Source organism: Urocitellus parryii, chromosome 10, assembly GCF_045843805.1.
Source record: "Urocitellus parryii isolate mUroPar1 chromosome 10, mUroPar1.hap1, whole genome shotgun sequence".
NCBI lineage: Eukaryota > Metazoa > Chordata > Mammalia > Rodentia > Sciuridae > Urocitellus > Urocitellus parryii.
The window spans coordinates 17,678,842-17,700,808 of NC_135540.1; positions in this window are offsets into that span (position 1 = coordinate 17,678,842).

The following is a 21,967-nucleotide window of genomic DNA, read 5'->3' on the forward strand; positions in this document are numbered from 1 at the left end:
TTACGCAAAAGTTAGGGAGTAGCTTTTTATTGCTTCTTGTTCAGAGGAACTGAATGCTCCAATCTGTCATTTTAGCAGAGAGAAAACCCAAATTCTGGTATTGCATTCATGTGATTTGGGGCAATAAAGAATTCATAAACCATTTTCCCTCTTATGGACAAACTCAAAAAACTGCACCAAAGTATTTCACTGATCTTTTCAGACTAATCCATTTTGGATACTATAATTTCAGGTAAAATTTTTTTTTTCCCTGAAACCTTAAACAACTCCCCATACTCAAATTTTTTCATTCACGATTGCCTTCTTCATTCTGGAACAACTTGACACTTTCTCTGAGGTCAAACCTCTTCTGCTTTTCTTTAAAAAATACAAGCACACAATCCACTACCTTGCATACACAGTTTGATTTATTTGTCATTATTTTTTCATGAAGAGTCTTTTTTGTCTGCATTAATTGTATCTTTTAACCAAAATGCTCGGTTTTGCTCCACAGCAAAAGATGGCATGCATGTAAATGAAAACTCTGTTTCTTATACAAGCGCTTTGATGAGCAGAGAAGCTCATAAAAACAATTTTAAAACCTCTCGTATCACATGTTCCCTTGGTTCTCTAAGCTTTGCAAAGGTAAACATGTCCATTCATATATTTTAAAGATATGTTGTCCAAGGTAAAGTCATTCTGTAACATTTTGAAATAAAAACGTGCTTCTGACCATGGTGATGTTAATGAAACCTGATCGAGGTCTAAAGTTTAACTCAGGATCTTGGATAGTTTCCTTATGTTGACAAGCAATGTACAAAGTTTGAAGGGATATGGGTAAGTCAATAGCAGCTTCAGATGAACAACTTCAGCTCTAGGTCAAAAGAAAATGCAGGACACAAAAACTCACTGGCCAGATCCCAAAGTCCAAATGTCAAAGAATATATCCAACAGGTATGACATACTTATTTATTTTTGAGCCAAGTTACACACAGGCAAACTTAACATGTGATTACGAGTTAATATAGCAACCCTGATGTTTTTCACGTCTTACATTTCTGTAGCAGGGCCTGCTGGTGGGGCTGGCCTTGGCTGACATCTAGGAATTTTGCTTTAGAATGTTCCCTTCATGACTAATTTATAATGCAGTTTTGTATGCTTGGGGCACTGAACACTGCAATACCAGGCTGTATAAATTGTACAAAAAATGTAATTTATGATAAGCACATGGCCTGTTGGTTATGGTGGCTGATAGGTGGGTAGAGGGTACCTGCATGACCAACTTCCAATCAAATTCTCAGCTCTGTGTTGTAATCAGGTGTCTCTGGACAGATACATGTCATCACAGTTCATGAGTGGAGGAAGAAGCATGTTTTGTGCACTTCTCTGTGGGAGAACTTTGAAAGTTATGCCTGGATTCTTCTAGAACCTCCTGATGAATCTTGTCCCTGTTCATTCTCTCTTGTGTCTCTTCAGTGTAATAATTCATTATAAACTTCATTATAATAAACTTCAGCAATCACTGAACAGGTGGGTGGTCAGGGGACACCTGGAGTGTGCACAAACACAAGACCACACAACAGGTTTCTTTCTTAGAGTCTTTCTTAGAAAACAGATGATGAACATTTCAATAGTGAGTACCAGACATTGTTGCCACAAGTAGAGAATAACTTATGTACTTTTGTGTATACTAGAACCAGAACCAGGGTTGACCAGCAACCAGAAAAAAATAAAAACGAAAGAGCAGAGTCAAGGGAAAAAACAAGTCAGCAAAGGTAAAGGTATTTTGCTACTTTTGATTTACTCTGGAAGAGCATACTAAGCATCTCTTCTAGATAAAAATTAACCTGTAATTTCACAGAATTTGGATCTTTGTAGATCACACAAAAGTCATTCCTATTTCCTAGGTGGATCTCTTAGGCCATGTACCAGTATAACTTTACAAAAACAGAGTCATCCTTTTGCTCTATTGTGAAGGTTTGGATGATCACATGAGTAGTGAACAATTATGTACATCATAGTGTACTAAAGAGTTCATATGAATTATTGAAAAACAGATTTGAATAAGAAATAAAACCTATTTACACATCCATAACTCTAACATTGATTGTGACAAAAGATCATTTAGTGCATTCTGATAAATTAATTGCATCATTAAAAATTATGTTATCTAGATGTTGTGCTAATACTTGGATAAAATAATGGGAATTATTATGGGAGGGTAGATCTCACACTATTCTTTGTAGTTACAAACAATGCTAATGGTTTATGATTCTTTGAGTCAATGAAGTATAGTGAAAAGAAAATCTTTGATGGAATAAGCATTGTAATTTCAAAAAATGTTTTCTGTAAAATAATGGTGCAATTAACTGGATGTCTGTATCCCCTCAAAATTTATATATTGAAATCTAATATCTAATGTGATGCTATTTAGATGAGGGACTTGTGGGAGGTGACCAGGCCATGAGGTTGGAGCTCTCATGAATGGGATTAGTGTCCTTATAAAAATAAGTCAGGTTTCTGGCTTCTCCTCTTTTCACAATGTGAGAATAAAATGAGAAATTAACAGTCAGCAACCTGGAAGTCTCTCACCAGAAGCTATCAGGTGGCACTCAGATCTCCAAATTTCAACCTCCAGGACTGAGAAAAAAATTTTCTGCTGGTTTTGAGGCAACTGTTCAATAGTACTTTGTTGCAGTAGTTCAGGCTTTCTAAGACAAATGGAAACAGTTACTTATGCTACTCCCAAGTGATGCTGTAATCTTTAATGCCTGTGTGATGCATCACTATGATTCCTCAAGAATGAAAACAAGTTTAGTTCATGCATGCTGGATAGGATCAAGTTCAATGGCAGGGAGGGAGAAGAGTTCACTGCAATGTCTTTTTTGAACAAAATGACCATGTTAATATTCATGGATTATAGAAGAAAACCTCATAAAATAGTGGCTGATCTAACATTTATGACCTCGACTGCTTGATAAAATCTCCAGAAACTGAAGTTTAATGAACTATTGAAAGAAACTTTGACTTTTTTTGTGCTGGGAATCAGGGCCTGATGTTGGGAAATGGAGGGTTCCTCACGCATAAGCCAGCTGCATCTTGCACTGAGAGTGTTATCACTGTGTCACTGTCTGCCTGAGTTCAAGGGCTAGTACCCCTTCTACATTTCACAGGTGGGAGCTGAATATTTCCCAGGGAAAAATTATAATTCCTAACATTGTTAATGATTTGAGGCTGCTCTGCCCGTAATTCCAGCATTTGATCACACTAGCAGTAACACAAGCAACTATAAATCCAGGTACTGATTAGAGGAAAAAAAAACATATAAGAAATATTTGGCCAAAGCCCCCAAATTCAAAGAAAAGCAAAAACCAGAGATTGAGGCAAATAATGTAAAAAATACCCTGAGCACCTATAGCTCAGAGGTAGAAGGCTTATCTTAAATGGGCAAGGCTCTGGGTTCAATCCCCAGCACTTAAAAATAAAATAAATTAAAAAATTTTGAAACTTGCAATTATAATTCTTATTTTACTCAAATAAATTCAATAGAGGAAAGGAAAGTCACATCAACGTCATGACCTTTGAAAGTTGCTTCTAGTTCTCTGGGAGCTGCTATGGTTAGTGATAAAAATAAGGTTTGGTCCAAGTTGCTAAAATACCTCAAGAGCATATCAAGAAAAGGAGATATAATATGAAACTCAATTTCTTCAAACATGAGAGGACCATTTCTATGCTCCCTTCCCATGTAAGAGAATGCCAGTGTTCTCGCCAATGCAAAAACGTAACCTGTCCACATAGTACTATTGATGAAAGTCACACTGGAGGCCTCCTGGTGACCAGTTCTGGATGTCAGGTTTGTAAGTGTAGCAGTTATGCTCTTTCTGTAAGGCTTTACCCCAGCAGGGCAATAACTCCTACATTAATTTTCCCCAAACGACACTGTGTAAGGCTCAAATATTTAACAAAATCTCATGAAAGAATGATTGATCTCTCTCACACCCCTCTTACAGGCTCATTACATGGGAAACTTAAAACTGGGGGTATCAGATATTGGTATTTCCAACACCCATTCCCAGAGGGGTTTCTCCATGTGGCCCTCCTTTATAATTTAATTTGGCTGCTGCTTTCTGTGTTCCACTCAGTTTTGCCAGAAATTCATAGAGGAAGGGAAGGAAGCCTCTTTCTTTTTTTATAGCTTTTAATCCAAAGCCCTGAACACTCTTTTTCTGATGACAGGTCAAAATATTAAAAATAACCATACAATAATCCACTGAGGCCTGTCCCATGCCTGCAACAACAGTTTTAAGCAAGGAATTTGTGTTATTTTGGTAGGCTCATGACTTTTAAATATATTGTTGTAAAGTTTAGTGTTTTTATGACTTTTCTAGTATAAAGGTTTCCCAAGGAAATGTCTTGTTAAGGTGGTTCCTTCCAATTCAAATAAAGGGCCGCCTCAGGTTAAATTTTTATTTTACTATTTTCCAAACACTAAACATGAAATCTATTAATGTTTTAAGTATACATTATTGTTGTGTTAAATAGCAGACCTCTAGCACTTGTTCCTTTTGATTGACAGAAGCCTTTGCCTTGTTGGTCTGTAACTCCCAGTTTCTTCTCCTCAGACACAGGAAGCTACCCCACCAGTCTTCTTCTATGAATTTGACTATTTAAAATAACCTGTATAAGTGGAATAATGGAGACTTTGCATATATATGATCTAAATACTATATATAGATAAACATAACATAATTCACCTATGGAAAATCAAATAATTACCTTAAAATGGGCAAAAATCATGAAACAACATTTCATCAAAGAGGACAAGCAGATGGCAAGTACACACATAAAATGTTGTTCAACATCATTAGTTTCCAAAGAAATGCAAATGAGATCTCTTTGAATACCTACCAAAATGGGTAATATAGAAAACAGGGACAGTACCAAATGCTTGAGATGATGTGGAGAAACTGGATCACTTTATGGAGGAAGAATGTTAAATGACACAAGTAACTGTGAAAAACAATTTGGCAGTTTGTTTCAAAAATAAATATGTAATTACCATATAACTTAACAACTATACTTTAGGGTATTTATCTCAGAAAAATAAAAATATAGTTATACAAAAATCTGTACATAGATACTTGTTATGGTTTAGGTATTAGGTATCCCCCAAAAGATCATCTATGAGACAAGGCAAGAAAATTTAGAGGTGAAATGATTGGATTATGAGAGCCTTAACCCAATCAGTGAATTAATCTCCTGATAGGAATTAACTGGGTGGTAACTGAAGCAAAGTAGGGTATGGCTGGAGGAGGTGGGTCATTGTAGGTGAGTGGAGTAGAGTCACTCTGCTTAAGGGTGCTATGTCCCTAGCTGCTTTCCTCAGCCACACTATTCTGTCAAATGTTCCAAGGCACCTGAGCCTCAAGGAAGGGAGCCAGCCTTCTATGGACTGAGACCTCTGAAACTGTGAGCACTCAAATAAACTTTTCTTCTTCTAAAACTGTTTTCATCAGGTCTTTCGATATCCACAGCAAAAATAAAACAATATTATAGCATTTATTTGCAATTTCTTAAATTTGGAAATGTTTTACAATGATTGACTGAACAAAGTGTATTACATCCATACATTGGAATGCTATTTTAGAATAAAAAGAATGGACTGTCAATATATGCAACAATCTGGATGAATCTCCAAATAACTACAATGAATTGAAAAATAGAATTTTACCTCCTTAAAGGAGGTAAAATTTATCCAACAATCTTAAAATGATGAAATTATAGAAATGGAGAACATACTGGTGGTTACCAGGAGTTATAGAAAAAGTAGATAAGGGAGGAAACTGGTTACAGGGTAACTGGAGGAATCTTCATGGTGACAGAAATGCTCTCTCTCTTAACCGTGTCAATGTCAATATAGTACCATTGGGGGAAACTGGGCCAAGGATACTTGGAGTCTCTCAGTGTTATTTCATACAAGTGCATGGAAATGTGTAATTATATTAAAAAATTAATTAAGAATCAGGGCACAATATTCTACACTAAGATGGTATCATAAGTTCAAGTTCCTACTAAAATGTCAAGCCTGCAAGACAGCTGGCTTTCTTCTCTAAGATCAAGCCCTGAGCAATCATAAAGGAAAAACAAAACAACCACAACATAAAGAAATCCAGCAAGTGATTTAAAATCTCCTGGCATGATAGGGATTATTTTGAAACCTAGTGTAGGGAGGTGGCTTTTACCTGAAAACGGAAACCTTCAGTTGAGGCCATGGGAGAATAAAATATAAAGGAGCTGTTAGAATTCTGCTTCCTCTTCTCCCCTAGGGATAAGCAGTGCCTGTTCTCTGCACCTGCTGCTACTCAAAGTTCTAGTTCAGCTGTCATTAGAAGTAATACATGCCAATAAGAAGACTGTGAGCATCAGATTTTAAAAAGCAAAAAAAAAAAAAAAACCAAACAAACTTTTAAACAGTCATTTCCCAACACCTCCCTGTCCAAATTCTCCAAGGGCTGGTGAATTAAAACTGAAACAGGCTCTTCTAATACACATTCCCCAGGAAGCAGAAGCATTATTTTCTGGAGTGAGGAGGGTTTTGTTGTTTTGTTTATCTTTTATACTCGGGGGCTCTCCACATGTCCTGCCTGACAGTGTAGCTGGAACCTCACGGGATATGAGCTCAGAAGTCAAAATACTAATACTTTTGAAGAGTCCAAATATTTTAAAAGAAAAACAGCATACTGTATTAAGGATTCCAATACAGCAAGTGTACTAGAACCAAAGGACAAAGAATATGAACTTAATCTAATTGCCATACAAAAAAAAATGATGAATAATGATAATCAGCAATAGAAAGCAGGTGAATTTTCAAAAAAATAAAGCTGTATTAGTTATGAAAAATTAAATTATTACAGTAGAGTCATAGAGAAATAAATGTTGAAGAATTTAAAGAGTATGAAATATCTCAGACTAAAATGTCCATAAAAAATCAAAGGACAAAGTTAAGGAAAAACCCATATTAGAACACTGTACTAAGGATCTTTGAATACCAAAGACAAATAGAAATTTCTAAAAGTTTTTCAAAAACCCAAATATCACATATAAATATCCCAATAAGGCTTCAGTTAGTAGTATTTTTTAACAGAAAAATTGGTGTGTAAAGAACATAAAATACTCTTTTAAAATATTGATGGAAAGGGCAGAGACTGAAATGTTAAATATAGCCCAATATTTGGTAAGCCTTTAATCCCTATAGTCATTTGCATTATCCTGAAATCAAACATGAAGATTATGGAGCAGAGACCAAAGTTATTACTAAGGTAATAACTGTACCCATCCCTGCCATGTCTCAGACAACTATAGATTTTGCAGGGTCAGATGTCACCCTTCATATACTGAGGAATAGTACTTCAAGAGAGGAGAACTGAAGATACAAACTTGGAAGCTTAGATTGGTTGATCAACTGAGACTTTCTCTCCCTACAGAGGGAAATAATACTAATCTCTACAGTATGAATAATTTCTTGGGAAGATAAAAGGGAACTCTTTGTTACCCTTTGACTATGACTACATCTTTCTAGGGAAATGATAAAACAAGCCTCTCAATGGACAATTCGTGAAATGCTTCCACTGTGCTAGATTTTTGTCATTATAATGAAATAACTGAGACAACTAACTTATAATGACACAAAGGTTATATGGGTTACACTTTTGGAGGTTCCGTCCCACGACCAAAATTGGCCCTGTGGCTTTGAGTCTCTGTAGCACATCAGAGAACAGTCGTTTATATTATGAGCCAGGAAACAAAAGAGAAAGAGGAGGGACTGGGGTCCCACTAGCTCCTTCAAGACCCCAAGACCTAAAGACCTCCCACTATTCCTGCCTCCCCGAGGGTCTTCCTCTTTCCAGGAGAAACACCAAGGAGACAAAGACTTTAAGCCATGGGCCTCTGGGTCATTCAAGATCTAAATGAGAGCCCAGCTTCTAGATTTCACCTTCCTCTGAAATGCAAGCACTTAACTCCAGAAAATAAATCTGCTCCGAGTTCTTTCACCATCGATTTGGTCATCATTTAACTTTCAAGGTTTCTTGCTAAGCAGGTGTCTGTTGTCTTCACTAAGAAAATCCTAAACAGGAAATAAAACATACTTCTTGACAATCATTCGTGTACATGGATGTGGTAAAAAAATATTCTCTTTCAATGCCTCAGACAATCACAACATTAAAACCTCTTCTGAAAACAGTTTTGAAAAGTACCTAGATAAGAGATAAAGCAAATTCTGCTAGTATTATAGGAGACACAAAGAAGTCATGATCAAAATCTTGTTAAAAGCATATTCTCTTTAAAATTTTTAAATCCAAAGTAAAAGAGAAAATAGGATTATAATGATCAAGAAATAAAAGACTTGATAAGGGTAGAAGTACATAAGCACAGAGAGGGTACATAAGCACAAAAAGATATGAGAACTGGCTGACATTCTTGCCATTTTTACAAAAATGTAATTCAAAAATAAGTAAATAAAAATAAACTTAGAAACAGTAGGTAAAATTAAAATAAGAGTTAGGTGTGGTGGGGCATGTCTGTAGTCCCAGTGGCTCAGGAGGCTGAGGCAGGAGGATCACAAATTCAAAGCCAGCCTCACTAAAAACGAGGCACTAAGCAACTCAGTGAGACCCTGTCTCTAAACCAAATACAAAATAGGGCTGGGGATGTGTCTCAGTGGTCAAGTGCCCCTGAGTTCAATCCCTACCGTACCCCTCCCCCAAATAAACTGAAATAAGAAATGAAAATAACAGAAACAAGTACAAGTTCATCAACAGTTACAATAAATATAAATGGGATAAACAATATACTGACAAAATGGATAAGGAAAAAACATAGTAAAGAGAGAAACTCCATATGAGCATTCAAAGAATGGGCATAAAGGTAGGTAAAAAGACATATCATGTAATTGCCAACCAAAAGAAAACTTATGCAAGTAAATTAGTGTCAGATAAAATGGTGTTAATATTTATTATAGGTGGAGTATCATAATATAATGATGAAAGCTTCACTTAAAGTTTTAGTGAAGACAGCAATTTAAATGATTAATGTACCTAACATAAAAATGCCTGAAATAGAATTAAGGGAGAAACTGGTAAACACACCATGGATTTCAACACCTCTCTCTCAACTGATGGGACAAACACACAAAATAATCAGAAATTATACAGATCTGAACACCACAACCAATTTTAAATAATGCACACAGTATAGGTTTACAGCAAAGAATGTGTATTTTCTTCAGCATATATGGAATGATGTTTTATCATAAATTTCTAAACAAATTTCAGGCATTGTAGGTATAGAACATAACATATAATGCCAATACAATTGTCAGACATTATTTTTAAAGATAAAAGAAAAACATACTGTATATATGCAATGAAAATGTATGAAATTCATAAAATTAAAATGAAATAATAAGAGAAATAAATTATTGTCAGAATATATTTTAATAAGAGATAATGAAAAGTTTTCAAAGTAGAACCTGTAGTTTTAAGGGACAGACAGATGAGGGTGGTGGGAACATGAGGTTAAGGAATTCTGTAAAATAGGTCCACTGTGCCGACCGCCACATGCTGTCTTTGCCCACAGCCCTGCCTGGCCTAAGTGGACAGGATATGTCCCATTCCTCAGCACACTGCCTGATATCTGCAAGGAAATGCAGCAGGGAACAATGCTGATAAGAGGGCCCAAGTAACTCTGAAGAGGGAGACTTTTGTGACACTTTTCACAGACCAGGTTCTGGAAGATAAGAATAATTCCTCCTAACCACAAAATCTGTGAAGAATGATTAAAAATCTTTACAAACCACTCAACATGGGCCAAGGGGACCTAAAATGTCATGGCAATAAGTACTTGAAAGTCTGATGTCAATCAAAATTCAAGAGGTGGACCTGGATGGGACTCTCTGGAAACTTCTCTGGGATTCCCCAATGAAACTGGGGTACGGGGAGAGGCATGTTATCCCTCTCCTCTGTGAAAGGTCCACTCTCTCCCTTGAGATTGTCCCCTTTCCCTTTTCCTATCCCTTAAATCGACTCATTCCTGTTACTTGGAGCAACATGTCTGGTCATCTTTTCGACTTGATCTCAGGAAGGGGTTTGAAGGGGCCTCTTCATGCTGCCTCAAGTTTCTTGGAAGGCTCCGGTTCTGTAACAGTAAGATGTGGTCAAATTGATTTTTTAAATAAACATTTGTTGCTTTAAATGTTTATTTTAGAAAATGAAAGTAAAATCAATTTGCTAATATCTATTTTCATCATTTAGAGTATGAATACAAAACTCCCAACCCCAAAGAAGATGGAAAAAAATTATAGTTGTGATTAATGCAATAGAAAGGCTCTGTTTTAACTAGAATGTGTTTAATAAGCAAATGTAAGAAATAGAAGGAAGTAGTCCTCTGAGGCAAAGGACTGAAAGAAGACTTTGGCTCAGCCAGGAAATTGATTCCATTTTCCTCTGCTCTGAGCTCTGCTTTTTTTTTATTATTATTTTTATTTTTTTTAAGGCTCTACTGCCACACAAAATGCTGGTGGCAATCATGAGAAGTTATAGGCACTTGTCCACAGAACACTCACAGACCTTCTGAAGGGAGTCACACTGTGTGGGTTTAATTTGCCCCTGCAATTTTGCCTCATGCAGATTAAAAAAAAAGAAAGAAAGAAATTGGAGAAGTGAAACATTATTAAACACAGGCACTCATGGTGACAGACACCGCCATTAAGTTGTCTGGCAAAGGAGGTCATGATATGCCTCACATCCTCCACCCTCTGCCAGAGGTTGAGTCTCATTTCAACTTTGACCAAGGTTCTTGAACACCCCAAAGAGTGGACCTCATTTGGGGGGGAACTGAAAAACAATTTAGTTTGAATTTCCATATTTTTAATTTGTGTTAAATCAAAACCCTGGCAGACGTCCTTATTTTCTACGCAATTAATGCATTACATGGTTCAGTAGCTCTGATTTCACCCTGGCAGCCTGATTATGGTAATGCAAAGATTGACTCATACCTCTGTTTGTGAGTGTCCTATTCTGTGTTGCAACAAACATCAGAAGTGGTCTGACCTTGGTTGTTGTTGTTGTTGTGTATGTGCATATTATCTATGGGTATCTATTTGCATATATGCATAAGGTAAATGGTCATCTCTATTCCTGGAAGAGGTGGTGGGAGCTGCCAGAAGCCTGTGTCATTGCTCTTTGTGCACAACATGGAAATCAAGGAGGGAATAGTCTCTCCTTCCAAATGGTCTGGGGTTATTTTGGGTGAAAGTGTTGTAGCTCAGGAGGAAAACTTGCTTATTCTTGGTGAATTACCTACCTAAATGCTCCTTAAAATACAGATTCCTGGACCTTTCCCAAATCTTCTTATTTGGTTGATTTGATGTAGAGTCTGGGTTTCTATACTTTTAACTTGTGCCCCTCAGACAAATTTATGGATTTAGACAAGTTTAAAAAATAATGCTGTGGGGCTGGCGTTGTGGCTCAGAGGCAGAGCGCTCGCCCACCATGTATGAGGCACTGGGTTTGATCCTCAGCACCACATAAAAATAAAGATATTGTGTTCACCTATAACTAAAAAATAAATATTTTTTTAAAAAAAGAAAAAGAAAATAATGTTGTACCTAGTTACAAGGTCTAACAATTTCAAACTCTAACTACAATATGAGTTTGCTCATATTGTTTTCTATAAGACTCACCTGACTTCTCCAACCAACCCATCAAAAAATCTGCCATACTCATTTAGTGTCCCCATTTAGTAACCTCTCTAAGCCTTATATTTCTCATTTGAAATGTGGGAACAATATTAATATTGATTACTGACCTCAGAGAGAATGCAAAACACACAGAATGGGATAAGTCTGCAGTAAAATCGACTATGAATTATTCATTTACTTGAGAAATGTCTTTTACCTGCTTAATGGAGCAAATTATTTAGAAAAAAAAAATGTTCCCAATATTCTCCCTGTCCTGAACCCCCTATATCCTGTTCTAGGTTCTTGAAATATATCAGTAGCCAAATCATAAAAAGATCCTTTCCCACAGAAAATAATAATAAATGCAATCCTCAGTACCACAAAAACTACAACAAATGTTACAAATAAATATTTCAGCAGGATGTTAGTGGGTAAATTCTATGGTGGGGGGGAAGGTTAAGAAAAAGTAGAACCAGTAAGAGGGACAGAAACAGGGGACACAGTGGATAGAGGGCAGACTGCAGTTTTAAATACGATGGACTGAAGGAACCTCGTTCAGGAGACAATCAAGCAACAACTTAAAAAAGATGAGAGAATGCAATGAAATGTTTCCAAGGAGACAATAAGATAAAGAGACTCTGGAAGTGGCCAGAAGTTTTGGTTCACAGAAACTAGGCCCATTGTGACTGAAGAATGATGAGAAAGTCGGACATGCCAATCAACCTGTAAGAGAGGATCCAAGAAAGCTTCCTGGAGGAGGTGACCTGTACGGAGGGCTGAAGCAAGCATACAAGTTAATTAGGATAGCAGAGAGGACCACTGAGGATGTGATGCCATCAAAAAAAGCACAGGGGCAATTCTAGTACTTCACCTTTTAGATCACAGACACATGAGAGGCATTAGGAAGCGAGATATCTCAATGGGCAATGCAAGGAGTAGCAATATCTGTTTGTTCATTTGTTTAATATTGAGTCAATGCCTAGAGTATACCCAGGTAATATGAGAAAACATGAATAAAAAGAGTTGTACTACTGTTCCAGAACACCCCAGTCCCTGGCGTGTGAGCACTGGCCCCAAGGTGCCACGAGACTAAAGAGGTGAACAAATCCAGGATTGCATAGAGGGCGACTTATTGGAGGACTTCCATTGGTAGTTCAGGCAGTGAGATTGAGTGAATGGCTGCAGTTTGGATTAGAAAGAGGATAAAAGTGATTTCCTCCAAAATGAGATGTTTCTGGTTTTTAATATGAAAGAGTCAGGCACATTCCTGGTGCCAAGAATGGTTTGTCTATTTCTAATATGTTGGAGAACTATGCAGGAGAAACCAACAGGTTATTCTGGGGAAGTCCTAGTGGTTATGACTCAAGATGGTAGAATTAGGTCAGCTGAATCCATCAGTGACAAAAGACACACTTCATCCCCAGTACACATGAATCCACTCAATTGTAGGCATAATTGTAAAACATGCTAAGATAAACAGAATCACGTGTTTCACTTTTTCCAGCAAAACCAAGACACATTTTTAGTCCTCATTGAGCTTACAGTCTAGATGGGAAGATAGATAAGTGATCTATGCATTTATAAAGTTGTAAAGCAAAATATAAAATTATGCTTAGGAGTCTGTCCACCAACTTAGAAGCTTCAGAAATCTTATAACATCTTCTAGCATTGCTACCCATCGAAGATATGGATTGCATTATAAGTTAGAAAAAGTAGCATTTTATTCTCGGTTTCTGATGGTGAGCACACTCATATCTTGTATTGACAAAATGCCGAGTGAAACGGAACAGTTTCCTTTTAAATTCATTCTGGGAGCTAATGAATTATGAACGTGAAGGGAGGGGCCTGTCCTAGAAAACTAATTCTATGTATCTCAAGGAAGCAAGAGTAGAAGCTGTGACCTTTAGGAACACAATGAATTCATAGAAAACCAGTCCTCCAGGCTTCCTCTCTGGAAAAGTGTACCTTATCTACCAACGACAGAGACAAGCTACACTCTTAACTCAAATAATAGCCATTCCTCCCTCTGAAAACTGCAAAACTATTCTTGGACTATAAAAGAGTCCAATTGTGAGAAGAGTGATAGAGGAAGCTACCAAGTTACTTAGACACTGCAAGTTCAGATTTTTTTTTTCCTGAGTGCAAATGGAATATCAAACAAACACATTTTAAGTATAGGATGTTGGCAATCATGGACTTCAGTTCTGGATGCTCTTGTACTAAAATTATATATAAGCTGTTTATTAAAGTGAGCCGATTTATACTCAGTAAAATATTCTTTCTTGCTAGCCCCTACTAAATTCACATAGAGTGAATTTAGGGGGTATTTTTCCCTGCCTCTCAATCAAAACTGAAATAAATGCCATATCTTTTCCAACCACTCTCATCCTATACAGTAACAGTCATCCTTTATTTTTCAACACTAGAAAGTCTAGTCAGGGTAACTATCATATTCATCAGGTCTCTGCTCCAATGCTCTCTCCCTTGACATGTTTATTTACAGTTTCAAATTCCACTTCCTCCTCAGCCTTCCATGTGCTCTTCTGTGCTTCATTTTTTCAGCCTTTTAAGAAATAATTTTCTGATTTTTAAAAAATATTTTGTCTTCCTTCATACCTTGAGGACAAGGGATTTTTACTTTGGTTTTTTGTTTGTTTGTTTGTTTGTTTTTGCACTGTGTGTGTTTTTTTCTGATTTATTCTTTAAATTTCAAACAAACAGTGGTTAGCACAACGCAAGCCCTCAATACATATTTGTTGAATGGAAGAGTGAATCATCAGTCCAAATTCTCCTCTCCTTTGAAGCATATCTCCTCTCTCAGCGTGGGCACAACTTAAACAGAACAGGATGAAGGAGGATCTAGAAGGTGTGGGCAGCTTCTCTCTTTTCCTCTTCCCCACGAATTAGCTGCTATTTGTAGTTGCGAAAGTCTGATACAGAGGCAGCATGTGTGGTAAGTGAATACAGAGTTATTTATGATGGCAATTTCTTATCAGGGCCAATGTGATAACAACAGCCATGGGTTGCAATTTGCTAGCAGCTTCCTTAGGGGGCAGTTTTGTGGGTCATAGAAGACTCCACATTGCTGCAGGTCTCTTGTCGCCTTTAGGTAGGTGATACCTTGATGGGTAGGCTGCTTATGATATGACCTAGTTTCTACATCCAAATGTTTTATTTTCTATGTCTTGAGTTAAAGTCGTATGTACTTGATAATGAGTAAAATAATAACAAACGTTTATTCCACATCAAATTTCATCAAATAATCAACATTAATAGCCCTTTCTGTAACTTTCTCTTTGGTTGTATATATGCATAGAAGCATACGTGCAAATGAAGCATGCTTTTTTGCATATTTATTTTTATTTAATTAAAACTATGGTCTGTTTGTTACATTGACTAATTGCACATGTCATGGCTACCACTATATTCCCTAAAGCCTAAGATTTAGATACAATCAGCATATTGAATAAACATAAGTAATGACCTAGCCAGACCAGCCCTGGGTGTCTTCTCTTGTCTCTCATTTCTTTTAACATGTTTAAGAGATTTAATCTTTCCTTGCCCCCATGAGAACTAAGGTCACTTTCAGTTTCTTAGAGGCAGACTCAATTAGAAAAATGCAGTGTTCATTCTTAGATACTAATCAGGTATCCAGACTGCATTATGCATTAAAATCTTGCCTTTCCTTTTTGAGTCCATTTTATTGGTTTCAGTTTTGAAGGCATACGGAATTTGTGCTATCATTTGAGAAAGATATGAGATGTGAAGTCCTCTCATACTATTAACAATTTGTGCCGACAGCATTTATTTGAAACTCTCTCACCCTTCTTGCCCAAATGAAGTAACTTTTTTCTTCATTTGTGAATATTAAATATTTGAATACATAAGGTTGATTTATAGATTTTTCTATTCTTGTCTTTTGATCTATTTCCATAAACCCCCTGCCAACATTATACTAATGTGATTAAAATTACTCTATTATATGGTCCAATATACGGTAAGGCAGGACTTCTCCCCCGATTATTCCTCTTTATTATGCATTCTGTGGTTTATTTATGGCGTTCACACTTTCTCATTAAATAATTGGATCCAATATTCCCTCACCTCTACCATCCAGTTGGCATTCTAGAATTGCATTAAATTTATATATTAATCTTGGGGAGTCTGATATTTTTATGACATCAAATGTTCCTGTTTAAAAATGTGGAATTCTTTTCAAATATTCACAACCTGCCTTATGTTCATCCATAGTATTTATTTTATTTTTATAGGTAGGACATGATTCACAATAAATTTATTTCTAAGCAGACATGATTTTCACTGTTAATGTGAATGTTATTTTTATTTTTTTTTCTAGAAGTTTATGTCTAAGAGAGAGAAAATCTTTTCTGGGGGAAGGGGTATTCTGACCCTTAAAACTGCTAGGGGTATTCGCCTTTTAACAATCCTGGAAGTTTTTGTGCATCTCTTAATTCCATGATCATATTCTCAGAAAAAAAAGTAATAATAAAATTAACTATCATTTCTTTCCCAATATTTATATTTAACACTTTTAAAAAATCTTATTTCATTTAGTATCCTCTCCAAACAATGGCAACAGTGGACATTCCTGCTGACTGGTTTGATTTTCACTGAAATAATTTTGGTTTTTCTTTTTTGTAATGGTTTGATAAAAAGCTTTACAATATTTGTGTCCCCTCACTTCAAGGTTTTGCTGAGCTATCTTAAGATTCAAACCATTTTGTTTGCTTTTTAAACATCTATTTTAAGAATTTCTGTATAAGCTGTTTATATTTTGTATTTCACTTTAATTATAGCTAAACAAAAATACTGTATTGTGTTTTTGCAAAAACCAAATTCTAAGAGAAGATGTCATTAAAGAAGTTAGCTTGAAAGCAATTGATTCTAGGAACCTTCCCAGAGGTCAAGTAGCTCAGAGTGAATCTGGCACAGGAGAGCCTCCACGTGAGCAGGTCGGGCAGGATGCATTTCTGTGGCTGTCATTAAGCCGTGTGTTTCTTGCACATTCCTACCCTGCTTCTGGAGGGGAAATGGTTGGTACTTTGATAGATCTTAACCATGGGGTACAACGGCAGGAGTTTGGGATTTATAGCCATATGGAGTTGGACTCAAATTACTCCTCTGCCACTTCTTTCGAAGCAGTCACTAACCTACAGAGGTTCAGTTTCCTATCTGTGAAAAGGAGATAATTACAACCATCTCACAGGGTTGCTAGGAAAATATGTAAGAGCACAGCCCTCCAGGACAGGTATCATTCGGCTCAAGTAACACTGAGGTCCCTGTTTTTCCTTGGCCAGACTGAGTATTGATTGCCTTAAGATAGTAAAACTCATTTGAAATTCAAACCTCACATCTTTCCTTCTGGAAAGAAGAGCATTAGGAAAAATAATTCTGTTCCCCTCCAGCCAAGCATGTCTGTTTCCATTTTTGTGTTCATTTTCTGTCTTTTCCAGATGCACGAATAGAGTTGGAAGTACCTTGAACTGGCAGGTTTGTTTGACAAAAATATTCTTTTGACTTTGATGGGCAGGTGCTTTTTGACTTGCCTCTTCCCTCTAAGAGATGTTATAAATCACTAGAGTCCTGAATTTGAACTCAAGATCTAATCAACTACAAAATAAAACAGAAACTCATGATAGCTGAGGGACATAATTAAATTTTGATTAATCTGGTATCTTTTCTCCGAGTGTCTCCAGGTGATGCTAACCTCCTTACAAAATGATTTATTGCCTTACATGTCAGCTTGGGAAATACACAAGTTTTAACCTGAAAGGGAATTTTATAGGGCAGCAAACCCACATTGTGCCTCCAGGCACGGAGGTGTGTAGCATTGTCCCTAGTAAAGTCTCCCTAATTTTCTTGTTCATTCTTTGAACTTGGGGTATCAATTTTTCAATTTTTTATTTAAATGGAAGCTTGCTTTTTAAATGGAACTTATTAAGGAGACTTTGGTTAACCCCATCTAACTAGCTATGACCTGAAATAGGTTTGTTTGTTTGCCATCAAACAACAACAACAACAACAAAATACCCACTACATTTTTATTAATACTTTGGTACATGCATTGTAAACAAATATACATGAAGACAAATCTGTGATTCATTTTAAGCTTTGCATCGTAGATTCTCGTATTAAAATCACCTCCTTCAGCTGCTGCTAAATTATTTTTCTAGGAACATAATTTGGCTAACCCACATGCTGATGCCATAGTGCTCAATTTGGGTCCAAATAAGCATCATCAACATCACTTGAAACTTGTTAAAAATAGAATTCTGTGGGCCCCACTCCAAATACACTGACTTAGAAACTAAGCAGTCAGTGTTTGAAAAGGTCTCCAGGTGATTGCAATGCATGCTGAAGTTTGAGAACCACTGGGTTAGAGGCTAAGCCATCAAATTTCTAGGACTTACCACATATAGAATAAGTGCAAAGTCCATACAAGCAACCACCAAATTGCATGAAAATTTCAGATACTCTAAAATGTTACATTGCAGCATTGTCACAGTTCATGATAAATAATCATAAATGTTATGAATAACTAGAAGAGAGCAGCTTGACGACTTCAAACACAAAGATAAGGAGATAGGAAGGTTGCTGACCCTGATTTTATCAGTACATATTGTTACATGTATTGAAGTATCATACTGTACTTCATAAATATGTATGATTATTATGTGGTAATTTTTTAAAATGTTTCAGGAGATGCAAATATTAGGCTGATCTGATCATTACATACTGTGACTATGTATCGAATTTTCACCTGGAACCCCACAAATCTGTACAATTAAATAGTAATTTAAAAAACAATGACAACAGTGAAAAGAAATAAGAAACTCACCAAGGAACCCTCGTTTCCTTTTATGAGTTGTGGTCTTGGAATCACGTTCTCCTCCACAAGGTGGGAAGGCATTATTTCACAAAGTTATTTATTAGGTGTCAGTTGCATGAACTGTAAGAATCCAGGGATCCTCGAAGAAAGGAAGCCGAGTCTGAGGTAGGAATTGTAACCTCCATTGAAACTGTACTCACCAAATCAGCAAGCCACCGGACCTTTCTGCTAACAAGCCATCACTTAGGACAATAAACCAGAATTCTCCCAGTTAAAGGAATGGTCCTTACCTTGGAGATATTGTTCCTCCTGAAAAGGAAGAAAATGACTAAATGGTGCTCTTCAGCATTTTTCTAGTAGAAAATAAATTCGAGGCTCTTTCAAGCGGGCTGCCTCTTGCAGGAGGGCTGAAGAAACAGGGGCCTTTTAGCAGGAAGAAGCTTCTGCACCTGCACAGCTGGGAATGATCCCTCCAGCATCTGGCTCTTGGTTTGGAACATCAGCAGGTCCCCCACTCCTCCAGCACTATTGAGGTACTGTAGTCACCCTCTCTGTGCCCGCTGATGAAGACTATGGAGTGCTGTTGGGTCCTGCAGGTGTTGTTGGACATGAAATGTTTCTGAGGATGCAGACCTTCCCACACCCTCTGACACCTGACAGGAATGCACTAATGAACCTCATTAGCTTTTCCACCTGTAGTTTTAATTTTTCTTTTATTTGTACTGGATATTTCCTCCTAAAGAAAGTATAGAGACAAAGAAGGCAGATGAATAAATTGTTCTATTCATGCAGTTTGGCCAAGTCTTAATGAGAAAATAGTACTTTTGTTCTACTAATCTTCCTGCTCCCAACCACTGTCCTCTGTGTTGCTCATATTTTCTCTTCCTGCCACAGTTTTGTTAAGATTCTATTTTTAGAGACATGTTTTGGTTCACAAAATGAGAGGAAAATAGAGACTTACCATACACCCCACCCGACATGTGCATAGTATCCCTAACTGTGTAGAGGCAGTCATTATGGAACAAGGCCAGACCAGATGACCCTATGCATTTTAAACTAATTAATCTACATAATATATGTATCTATAATCCTCTACTAGAGCTAATGATCTGCTTATAGATTCAGAATTTCTTATGGGGAGATTTCAGATCATAAACAAACCTCTGAATGATACAAACCTAGAACAGACAAGTCAAAGTTATTTTTTTCTTTCCCTAGTTAGTTTACATTTGTTATAATCGATGCACCTACACCAACACACCATAATGACCCAAAGTCCATAGTTGACTTTAGTATTCACTGTTCCTGGAATGTATTCTGCAGGTTTGGGCAAATTATTACCTCATGCATCCATCATTGCAGTCTCATTCTGTATTTTCACTGCCCAAAATATCCTGTGTGCTACTATTCATCCATCTCCACACATTACAGTTATAAGCATTTTAAGATAAAAGAAGGAATTAAATCCTTTATGCAGGCATTTCTTCAATCAGTAGAATTATGAGACTTATTTTGTCACAAGCCTGGGCAACAGAAAATACATATATAAAATACATATATAAAATATAAGGGGAAAAGGAGAGTGTATCAGAAGCTTGTTTTTATCTGTCATTCGGACTTTCTCCATCTTTTCTTCCTGGGGAAGAAAGAAAACATCATTATCAATACACCTGTCATTCCCAAAGCGCATCCTTTAGGGCCTCCCTGTGGGTCTAGCAGAATCGAGACATGTCTCCAATTCTTACTAGCTTTCAACATCAACCACCTGAGTCATTCCTACATGAATATCTTTTAGGACTATAATAGGCAGGTCCTTTCAGAATCCTGCCTTCGTCTTCCCAAAATTCAAGACAGAGGACAGTTCACTCACAAAGAATTTGCCAAAACACTTCAGAATTCGGGATCTCTCAAATGTGATGTTTTCCTGACTTTCAATGTTACTTCCTTTGTTTAGATCCTATTGTCATTTGCCTGGCTTGCTGAAAACTTCTCCCAATGAACTTTTAGGATGTTTCCAGAGGCTCTCAAGCCACAAGCAATATATCATTTGAAGAGCAGATTCCTGGACCCTATCCCTAAATATGCATTCGTAACACCAAGGAATTGCTGATAAAGGAATCCAAACTCCATCCATTCCTTCTGTGCTGCTAGAGCACTCATTCTATAATGACAACATGAAAATGTCAGTCTCCAACAAAAAATAGATGATAACATCCCATTGTTATAAAGAATAAGGGTCAGACGTTTAGCTTCAAAAGTTGATGTATTTTTACTTGTGTGTGTGCATGCTTGCCTGATCTTTTTCCAAAAAATATGTCATGCAAATTATAAAAGTGCAGACACTACAACAAAATTTTAAAAAATGAAAAGTATGGCAATCCTTACAGAGGGAACATAAATAGGGAAAATAAGATGAATCACTGAGAGTAATACCCAGAATGCAACAGTGGAGTGGACCCAGATTTGGCTCCAAATGGTCCAGCAGAAAAATGCAAAGAGACAGACACCAAGTGAGTCACAGTTTCCAAAAGAGAAAAAAAGTAGATTTTCTAGTTAATGAGGAGAACATTCTTGTTGATACTGAGACCAGAGAGAATGTGCTCTGTGGGTCCTAAGAATGTGCACAACTTGCAATAAAATGAATAATGTTCTTCTGATCAATACAACAGGAGGTTTCCTTGGCTCTTTTATCCTTATGTGTTGGGCAGTGCTACAGTGTCTGGCATGAAGCAAGGCTCTGTAGGTGCCCTGATGGGATGGGTGTTCTCAGCTCTGTCTTAAGAAAGAGATACAACTTCACCTGTGTAAAGCAGAACTTTACAAAATCTATTCAGAGTTGGCAGGAGTTACAGGAAAATTTATTAAATTCCCTCCTAGAGACCTTAAATATTATCCCTCTCCACTAAGTTTCAGGTGAATATTGGCAAGCTTTACTCAGATGAATACCTTGGGTGCAGCTCTTCCATGATGAGGTTAAAGTATGTGCACATTAACACCCCACTATGGGGTAGGAAGGCCATTCTATGAAAATTGGGTAGCCCAGCGATAAGGAAACTTGCTGAAAAGTCCACCCCATGCAGTGAGCTCTGTGTAGCTTGATCTTAAATGTCCCCCAAAGGGCTATACACTAAAGATGTGGGCCTGTGGCACTGTTGGGACGTCAAGGACACTTTAAGGGGTGGGTCCTGGAGTGAAGAAGTTAGGTCATTAGGGGGGTGATCTTGGGGATACCGGGACTCCAGCCCCTTCCTGGATCTCTTTTTGTTTTCTGACTACCATGAGGTGAGCAGCCCCCTCTGCCACATGGTCCGCCATGATGAGCTGCTCTGCCACAGGCCCAAAGGCAGCAAGGCCAAGGGACCAGGATGAAGCCTCTGAAACCAGGGTCTGAAAGAAAACTT